This window comes from Trachurus japonicus, chromosome 8 (genome assembly GCF_045865225.1).
Source record: "Trachurus japonicus isolate A0001 chromosome 8, Traja_1.0".
Classification (NCBI taxonomy): domain Eukaryota; kingdom Metazoa; phylum Chordata; class Actinopteri; order Carangiformes; family Carangidae; genus Trachurus; species Trachurus japonicus.
Genome location: NC_140914.1, coordinates 423,161 through 432,412, shown reverse-complemented (window position 1 = coordinate 432,412; position 9,252 = coordinate 423,161). Strand labels below are relative to the sequence as shown.

The 9,252-nt window shown below is 41.3% G+C and overlaps 1 long non-coding RNA gene across 1 annotated transcript; it reads left to right on the top strand.

Annotated features, from left to right (window-relative positions):
* The first annotated feature begins 7,140 nt into the window (after positions 1–7,140).
* On the top strand, positions 7,141–8,890 carry LOC146982233 (uncharacterized). The gene is made up of 3 exons (XR_015036333.1): positions 7,141–7,246; positions 7,436–7,485; positions 8,354–8,890. It is a non-coding gene; the product is annotated as an uncharacterized LOC146982233 (long non-coding RNA).
* The last annotated feature ends 362 nt before the right edge of the window (positions 8,891–9,252 follow it).

The following is a 9,252-nucleotide window of genomic DNA, read 5'->3' as shown; positions in this document are numbered from 1 at the left end:
TCCAACGCAGAAGGTTTGGTTGAAATCGGGCCGGTGGTTTTGGAGAAAATGACCAAAAACCAAACAGGCGATTTTAAAAAGACGACAGGCGCGCGGCTTACGTTTTTTTTTTTTGACCAAAAATTAAAATTTCTTCAAATTTCTCCAAACTCGGATATATCATCTGGGGGTCCGAGGGGAGTCCAACGCAGAAGGTTTGGTTGAAATCGGGCCGGTGGTTTTGGAGAAAATGACCAAAAACCAAACAGGCGATTTTAAAAAGACGACAGGCGCGCGGCTTACGTTTTTTTTTTTTGACCAAAAATTCAAATTTCTTCAAATTTCTCCAAACTCGGATATATCATCTGGGGGTCCGAGGGGAGTCCAACGCAGAAGGTTTGGTTGAAATCGGGCCGGTGGTTTTGGAGAAAATGACCAAAAACCAAACAGGCGATTTTAAAAAGACGACAGGCGCGCGGCTTACGTTTTTTTTTTTTGACCAAAAATTCAAATTTCTTCAAATTTCTCCAAACTCGGATATATCATCTGGGGGTCCGAGGGGAGTCCAACGCAGAAGGTTTGGTTGAAATCGGGCCGGTGGTTTTGGAGAAAATGACCAAAAACCAAACAGGCGATTTTAAAAAGACGACAGGCGCGCGGCTTACGTTTTTTTTTTTTGACCAAAAATTAAAATTTCTTCAAATTTCTCCAAACTCGGATATATCATCTGGGGGTCCGAGGGGAGTCCAACGCAGAAGGTTTGGTTGAAATCGGGCCGGTGGTTTTGGAGAAAATGACCAAAAACCAAACAGGCGATTTTAAAAAGACGACAGGCGCGGCTTACGTTTTTTTTTTTGACCAAAAATTAAAATTTCTCCAAACTCGGATATATCATCTGGGGGTCCGAGGGGAGTCCAACGCAGAAGGTTTGGTTGAAATCGGGCCGGTGGTTTTGGAGAAAATGACCAAAAACCAAACAGGCGATTTTAAAAAGACGACAGGCGCGCGGCTTACGTTTTTTTTTTTTTGACCAAAAATTCCAATTTCTTCAAATTTCTCCTCCAAACTCGGATATATCATCTGGGGGTCCGAGGGGAGTCCAACGCAGAAGATTTGGTTGAAATCGGGCCGGTGGTTTTGGAGAAAATGACCAAAAACCAAACAGGCGATTTTAAAAAGACGACAGGCGCGCGGCTTCCTTTTTTTTTTTTTGACCAAAAATTAAAATTTCTTCAAATTTCTCTTAACTCGGATATATCATCTGGGGGTCCGAGGGGAGTCCAACGCAGAAGGTTTGGTTGAAATCGGGCCGGTGGTTTTGGAGAAAATGACCAAAAACCAAACAGGCGATTTTAAAAAGACGACAGGCGCGCGGCTTACGTTTTTTTTTTTTGACCAAAAATTAAAATTTCTTCAAATTTCTCCAAACTCGGATATATCATCTGGGGGTCCGAGGGGAGTCCAACGCAGAAGGTTTGGTTGAAATCGGGCCGGTGGTTTTGGAGAAAATGACCAAAAACCAAACAGGCGATTTTAAAAAGACGACAGGCGCGCGGCTTACGTTTTTTTTTTTGACCAAAAATTAAAATTTCTCCAAACTCGGATATATCATCTGGGGGTCCGAGTCCAACGCAGTAGGTTTGGTTGAAATCGGGCCGGTGGTTTTGGAGAAAATGACCAAAAACCAAACAGGCCATCTTAAAAAGACGACAGGCGCGCGGCTTACGTTTTTTTTTTTTGACCAAAAAATTAAAATTTCTTCAAATTTCTCCAAACTCGGATATATCATCTGGGGTTCCGAGGGGAGTCCAACGCAGAAGGTTTGGTTGAAATCGGGCCGGTGGTTTTGGAGAAAATGACCAAAAACCAAACAGGCGATTTTAAAAAGACGACAGGCGCGCGGCTTACGTTTTTTTTTTTGACCAAAAATTAAAATTTCTCCAAACTCGGATATATCATCTGGGGGTCCGAGTCCAACGCAGTAGGTTTGGTTGAAATCGGGCCGGTGGTTTTGGAGAAAATGACCAAAAACCAAACAGGCGATTTTAAAAAGACGACAGGCGCGCGGCTTACGTTTTTTTTTTTTGACCAAAAATAAAAATTTCTTCAAATTTCTCCAAACTCGGATATATCATCTGGGGGTCCGAGGGGAGTCCAACGCAGAAGGTTTGGTTGAAATCGGGCCGGTGGTTTTGGAGAAAATGACCAAAAACCAAACAGGCCATCTTAAAAAGACGACAGGCGCGCGGCTTACGTTTTTTTTTTTTTGACCAAAAATTCAAATTTCTTCAAATTTCTCCAAACTCGGATATATCATCTGGGGGTCCGAGGGGAGTCCAACGCAGATGGTTTGGTTGAAATCGGGCCGGTGGTTTTGGAGAAAATGACCAAAAACCAAACAGGCGATTTTAAAAAGACGGCAGGCTCGCGGCTTACGTTTTTTTTTTTTGACCAAAAATAAAAATTTCTTCAAATTTCTCCAAACTCGGATATATCATCTGGGGGTCCGAGGGGAGTCCAACGCAGAAGGTTTGGTTGAAATCGGGCCGGTGGTTTTGGAGAAAATGACCAAAAACCAAACAGGCCATTTTAAAAAGACGACAGGCGCGCGGCTTACGTTTTTTTTTTTTGGGACCAAAAATAAAAATTTCTTCAAATTTCTCCAAACTCGGATATATCATCTGGGGGTCCGAGGGGAGTCCAACGCAGAAGGTTTGGTTGAAATCGGGCCTGTGGTTTTGGAGAAAATGACCAAAAACCAAACAGGCGATTTTAAAAAGACGACAGGCGCGCGGCTTACGTTTTTTTTTTTTGACCAAAAATTTAAATTTCTCCAAACTCGGATATATCATCTGGGGGTCAATCGGGCCGGTGGTTTTGGAGAAAATGACCAAAAACCAAACAGGCGATTTTAAAAAGACGACAGGCGCGCGGCTTACGTTTTTTTTTTTTTGACCAAAAATTTAAATTTCTTCAAATTTCTCCAAAGTCGGATATATCATCTGGGGGTCCGAGGGGAGTCCAACGCAGAAGGTTTGGTTGAAATCGGGCCGGTGGTTTTGGAGAAAAAGACCAAAACCCAAACAGGCGATTTTAAAAAGACGACAGGTGCGCAGCTTACGGTTTGGTTTTTTTTTACCAAAAATTAAAATTTCTCCAAACTCGGATATATCATCTGGGGGTCCGAGGGGAGTCCAACGCAGAAGGTTTGGTTGAAATCGGGCAGGTGGTTTTGGAGAAAATGACCAAAAACCAAACAGGCGATTTTAACGAGCGGCCAGGCTGCACCTGCACCTGTTCTATTCATAGACTTTGATAACGAGCTGGCCCCAACAGCTGGCCACTGCACACAGAGCAGAGCAGAGCAGAGCGATTTGTGCTCTGAGCAGCTTCCGAAAACAGCCCAGAAAAAGAGAAACGTACCTCTTATCAGAATGTGGCCATGACTACTGGGGCAAGGAGACCTTCCTGAGCACATTGATGTGCATTAAATGTTTGTAGGGCAAAAACTTTTCTCAGGGTCGCAAGGTAGAAAAGGGGGGCATTTCTGTTTTTCTAAAAAAATCAGCTCCTACTTTTATATTGAAGTGGATGAGCCACTGGAGCGGGTCTAGCTGCACAATTAGGCTCATAGAGACAATTCTGTAAGTCTGTCTGCTGTTTTGAACACATCAAATGAGACACGACAAGTTTGGCTACAAACCAGTGAGGAAATCATGTGTCTAGAGTTTAATTTGTGGCCGTGCTGGCAATTTATCCAGAAAAAATCCTGAATGTTTTTTCGATCCCTCTCACTCTAGCGATGATGTCACTCACTCTAAGGCCCAATCCCATTTCACCCCTTGGCCCTACCACTTACCCCTACCCCTCCGTTTTGCGCGTTCACGTGTAGGGGTAGGGGTGTCCCAATTCCCGTTAGGACAGAGGGGTAGGGGGAAGTGGTAGGGCTACATACCCCTCCAAACGGAGATTTTTCAGAGGCACACTCCAAACGGAGGGGTATGAAAAGTTTCCCAGAATGCATCTTGCTGCAGCCGGCAGCGGTGGCTGTAAAACGAAAAGCTGTTTTATTTCTCACTGTAGCGCGGTTATTACGTCACTTTATTAAGTTTTAATATTTTTTCTTGCGAGAAAGTAGCTGTTAAGGTCCCAAATGTGTGGTTAGTTTATCCAAATGACGGCTGGTTAGAAGTTTGCTCCGACGATTTTTCGGAGAAGTGAAGCTCCAGGAGGAAGCGGCTCCTCACAGAGGCAGCAGCCGGTCTGCAGCGCTGCTCCGCCGGCCAAATTACGTCCTCGTCCCGGTCCCGCCGGGAGAGAAGGCGGTCGTTAATTAACTTATCCGCGGGTTTTTAGAGGTTTACCACCAGCATGTTAAATTATTTTCAGCATTTAAATGTTGGTCTCATTGATGAAATCTGACAATTGTGGCAGTAGCACTAGTTTATTTGGATGAAAAGTTATGCTTCATGTACCAGTCAGAGGAGCAGGCAGCGCTGCCTCGGGGCTCTGTACGTACAGAAATCACCACATTTACATCAGTAAATAAATGTTTTACAATGAACCGATCAGTCTGCATTAAGTTTTATCTTATTTTATTAAGTTATATGGAACACGCTATTTGATTTCTGGCAAAAGCTCGCCGCATCAGCTTACGTAAAAGCCAGTGAGACTACGTGATGACGTATGTGATTGTTGAAGGGGTGTCCCAATTCGGAGGGGTTGACTTTCTACCCCTACCCCTTGTAGCTCCGTTTCAAGGGGCGAGGGGCAAGGGGTAGGGGAAGGGGTAGGGGTAAAAAAGAGAAATGGGATTGGGCCTAAGCCCTGCTCGTTAGACGCAACACACACCCATTATAAAGCTGGATTTTGTCAAAAAACTTAATGATTTTAAAGCGGCCAAATATCAGAAACTGTTGAAAATATCAATAAGCTGAGTCATAGAGGAATACTTAAAAAGTTTGTCTACAGCTCAGAATTTGAATGAAGTCTCTAGCTGAAAGTATGTGGACACTTTAAAGGCTGAAAGAAGTAAGAAGATTTGAAGAGTTTCAAGACTGTTCCAATGCATTCACTATGGGGAAAAATCAGAAATAGTTGAATATTGCAAAAAGTATGAATAGTTGAAAAGAGAAAAGACATAGCACACCTGTCCCGAAAAGGCTGAACATTTTGATATTTGAATTGTTGAAATAGCACAAAGTATGAAGGACTAGTTACATGACGAAGAAAGGCAGAAAATGGCCGAACCGAATAACAATAGTGTGAATGCTTCCAGCATTCACACTAATTATCGTTTGAAAGGTGAAGGAAGCCCATGTGTGGAAAGACGTCGCCTCCGAGATGTAGAATGTGTGTTATAGAAGAGAAACACACATTTCAGGACCAATGACTTGTATCCTCAGAACAGAGTCAGACATGTCCTGTGATGGTCAGGTCATATTTAAGCTGAAAATCACAGGGCATGTCTGAGGATACAAGTCAGCAGTGTAAAGCTCCAGCATGATATGTAAATGATGATATGATAATGTCAAGATTTTTCATTTTATATCATACAAAACACCATGAAGTGTATAAATAAAAATGATGTGCTTACAAGTAAAATAAAAATATTTAAATTATTAGACGAAAAAGGTGAATTTAATTTCAATCTAGGCCTATTTGAATGTGCGGCCCCCAAGGTGTCTGTTAAGAAAAATTCTGGCCCTTTGACAAATGTATTTGAGTACCCCTGTCATAGTGAGATAGACAGGAAAGGGGGAGGCAGAGAGAGGGGGAATGACATGCAGGAAAGGTCTGCCTGACGCGGGATTCGAACCGGGGCAGCCTGCATTGAGGACTGTAGCCTCTACATGGGGCGGCCGCTTTACCCACTGCGCCACGCACCGCCCCATGTTTCACATATTTCTGTACTACTGGCCATTTATGTGTTTACGTATTTTGTTGTGTTGTGTTCTATTGTTCTATTCTGTGTTATTTTGCAGTACCATTCTATCGTGTTGTTCTTTACTGTAAGTGACTTTGAGTGTTTTGAAAAGCGTTATATAAATAAAATGTATTATTATTATTATTTGTGTTATAACATTTTATCCAACAAGAGATGGAAATTAGCCATGGCTCCAATCTTACACATATTTACATTCTGAATATTTATTAATATGTACTGGAGACGCCCCTTGATTTATGCACTCGCGGCCTAAGCTGACGTTTTAAGGCATTAAAGCAGAAGTAAGTGGTCCGGTCGTTTTGGCTAATGCTGCGTTCCAGGCAGGCTTTTGAAATCATAAATTACAGCTTCAAGTCACAACTTACGACTTTGTAGCGTTCCAGGCAACCCACTCGTGTTTCTCCGACCTGTTTTACCTGTGAAAGTCACTATAACGGCCACTCGTAACTTCCGACCCGTGAACTCGTACCAGATCGAACTGGTACCACTTCACGGTCGGAAAAATACGAGTTTCCTTGAACGCACCATAACAGTCCTCGTCCCTACGTCACCACATTCACGGCGTCCCTTGGCTGCACACACAGCCCTGCATGCCGTTCTCTCTCCTCATTGGATAAAAACTGTAGGATACGATAAATGTTTTCTCTTCGGCTCAGAGCAGAGCAGAGGGACTGACAGACCCGTGTTTCAGACCAAACACTCTATAGAAGTGATTGCTGTCGGAAGATACAACTATTTAAGACTTAGATTAACACAAATATATCACTTACTTCTGCTTTAAGTTGTGCCCAATAAACAATAATCAATCCGTTTATTTACAAAACAAACAAACAAATGTATTGAACAAATAACTCAAAACGCCGCCAGCCATTTACTGTCTCTTGAAAAAGAGAAAAAAAAAAATACATTGTGAATTTTTTTAAAGATATATTCTAAACAATTATAAAGCTTTTACTTTCTCTTTTTTTTTACTTTCCCTTTTCACTTTCTGTTTGACTCAGAGTTGAACTATCTGTACACTGTTACCAGATCTGTGAACAAAAACAGGAAGGGCTGCACCTCCTGTGCATTTCTGAGCATATGTACACACACACACACACACACACACACACACACACACACACACACACACACACACACACACGTATGACTCGGAATGAAACTCAAATCAAATGTTAATGATGAGTTAGACAAACCCACTCACACTGGATGTATATAAGGGAGCAGAGAAGCAGAGACAGCAAACAGCGTCTGACCCACCAAGTGAAAAAGGAAGAAAACTGAACAGCATCTTCTTTAAACCAAACAATCTGAAAGAAGGTAAGTCATCTAACATGTTGGTTTTTATACCAGATATGTAAATGAAAATACTGAAATATTAATGGTTGATTAAGTTGCTGTAGATTCTATATAGTATATTACCAGTAATACGTTAAGTGTCATCTCCACAGAGATAGGTTATTATTGTAATTGCACTGGTAACTGACAGCTGCTATCTCTCTTTCACAGAAAACAACTTGTCCTCAAGATGTCCGGTAGGCAAACACCACCACAATTAGGTATATACTGTAATTTCCTAAAATGTCCTGTGTGAAGACCTGCATGTTGTCTTTAAATGAATATTACTGTATTATATATGAAGGACTTCTGCTGAAAGATTACTTTTTATTAACATCTGCTGGGGCAGCACTGGGCCATACTAGAGCTGAATGAGTCATGTTCAGAATTGACTTTATGTTTTTTATATTAGTTTTTAATTTACTTGTATATCAACCCTCATGGCCCTGAGGTCCTCCGGCACCTTGTAACCACCACAAGTCAGACCTAAAACACACGGGGAGGCGGCTTTCAGTGCTGGAGAACCTCTGGGCTGCAGAGACTGTTGATGTTTTTAAAACGAGGCTCAAGACCAACCTTTCAATCAAGCTTTTAACTGACTTCCTTATCTTTTGAATTCCCTTTATGCTCTTACCCTTCTTTTTATGTTTTGTTATCAGATCAAATTTTTATTTTGTGTTATTTAATTTACATGGTCTAACTTTCACTGGGCTGTTATCTCCCTGTTTTTTTAGATTATTTAAGGATGACTTCATTTAATTTTATGAGCAAATTGTAGAGTTGAGTATTTTTATTTTATTTTTGCCTATTTTATACGTGTTATCTTTTTTTGTTTACTGTTTTAGTCCCTCAGTTTAAAAAAAAAAGAAAGAAATAAGATAGCTTTCTCCTCGCCTCAGATGCCGGTGAACGACCATGTGTGAGTGTGTATGTGTTTCTGAATCTGTGTGTGTGTGTGTATGTGGGGGTGGGAGGGTTGGGTCTCCCTGGTTTTCTTTATTGTGTTTAGCCTCTGTGAGGCATCTGTGTTACTTAAGGTATGAAAAGTGCCATATGAATAAAAGTTGATTTGATTTGATTTGATCTTAGATTTTGTAGCCAAAGGACCCAACAGCGGGATAGATGATGCCATGTTGAGAGCAGAAGTGGCCAGCGCCTCAGCCTCCGTTGGTAACGTGAAGGCTACAGTTGGTCTGGCAGCGGACACTGGAGCTACAGTTGCAGATGGTTCAGTAGAAGCAAAGGTGTTGGGTACAGGCGTCAAAGTAGGCAGAACAGTGGGCGTTTCTCTGTTTGGCTCAGGCGTTGAATTCAAACTGTGGTAAAGTGAAGTCATCCAAGGAACAACAGAAGATTGTATCCAGCACATGAAAAGCACTGTATCAATATCAAACATGTTTGCTTGTTTGTGATTTGGTTTTGTTCTCAGCTTCTTTTCTTCTGTCACACTGAGGAGTCATTTCTGTCCTGCTTGGTTCAGATAAGCTGAAAACCTCTGGTGGTGATGAACCACAGCAAAAACAACAGAGACAAAGGTGACAGGAAAAAAACATGCAAATAAAACAAGATGAACTCTTCTTTTACTCTCTGGCTTTTACTTGTGTTTGTTTTGTCTGTTTCTATTTTAAATGCAACATGTTTGTTTGTGAAGCACTTTGGTGCAAAGACTGTTTGTTTTTAAAATCTATACAAATGAAATAAACTTGGAACTTGAAAGCTGCTTCTTATTCATTTGTTAATGCTGCAGGTCGATAAATCTTTATCAAAATATATTTTAAACATCAGATGTCTCATATCTCAGCAGCATAGTTTAAAACTTCATATCTTTGTTCTTTACAACTTTCTGTGAACGATCCTCAGGTTTCATACAAACAGAATAATAAAGATAAAAACTAAAACAGATGACTGAAAAAAGACAGTGTGACATCATAACTGTAGTGTATGATGTCACTGGAGATCATCAAAGTGAAAATAAAGTGAACAAAGAT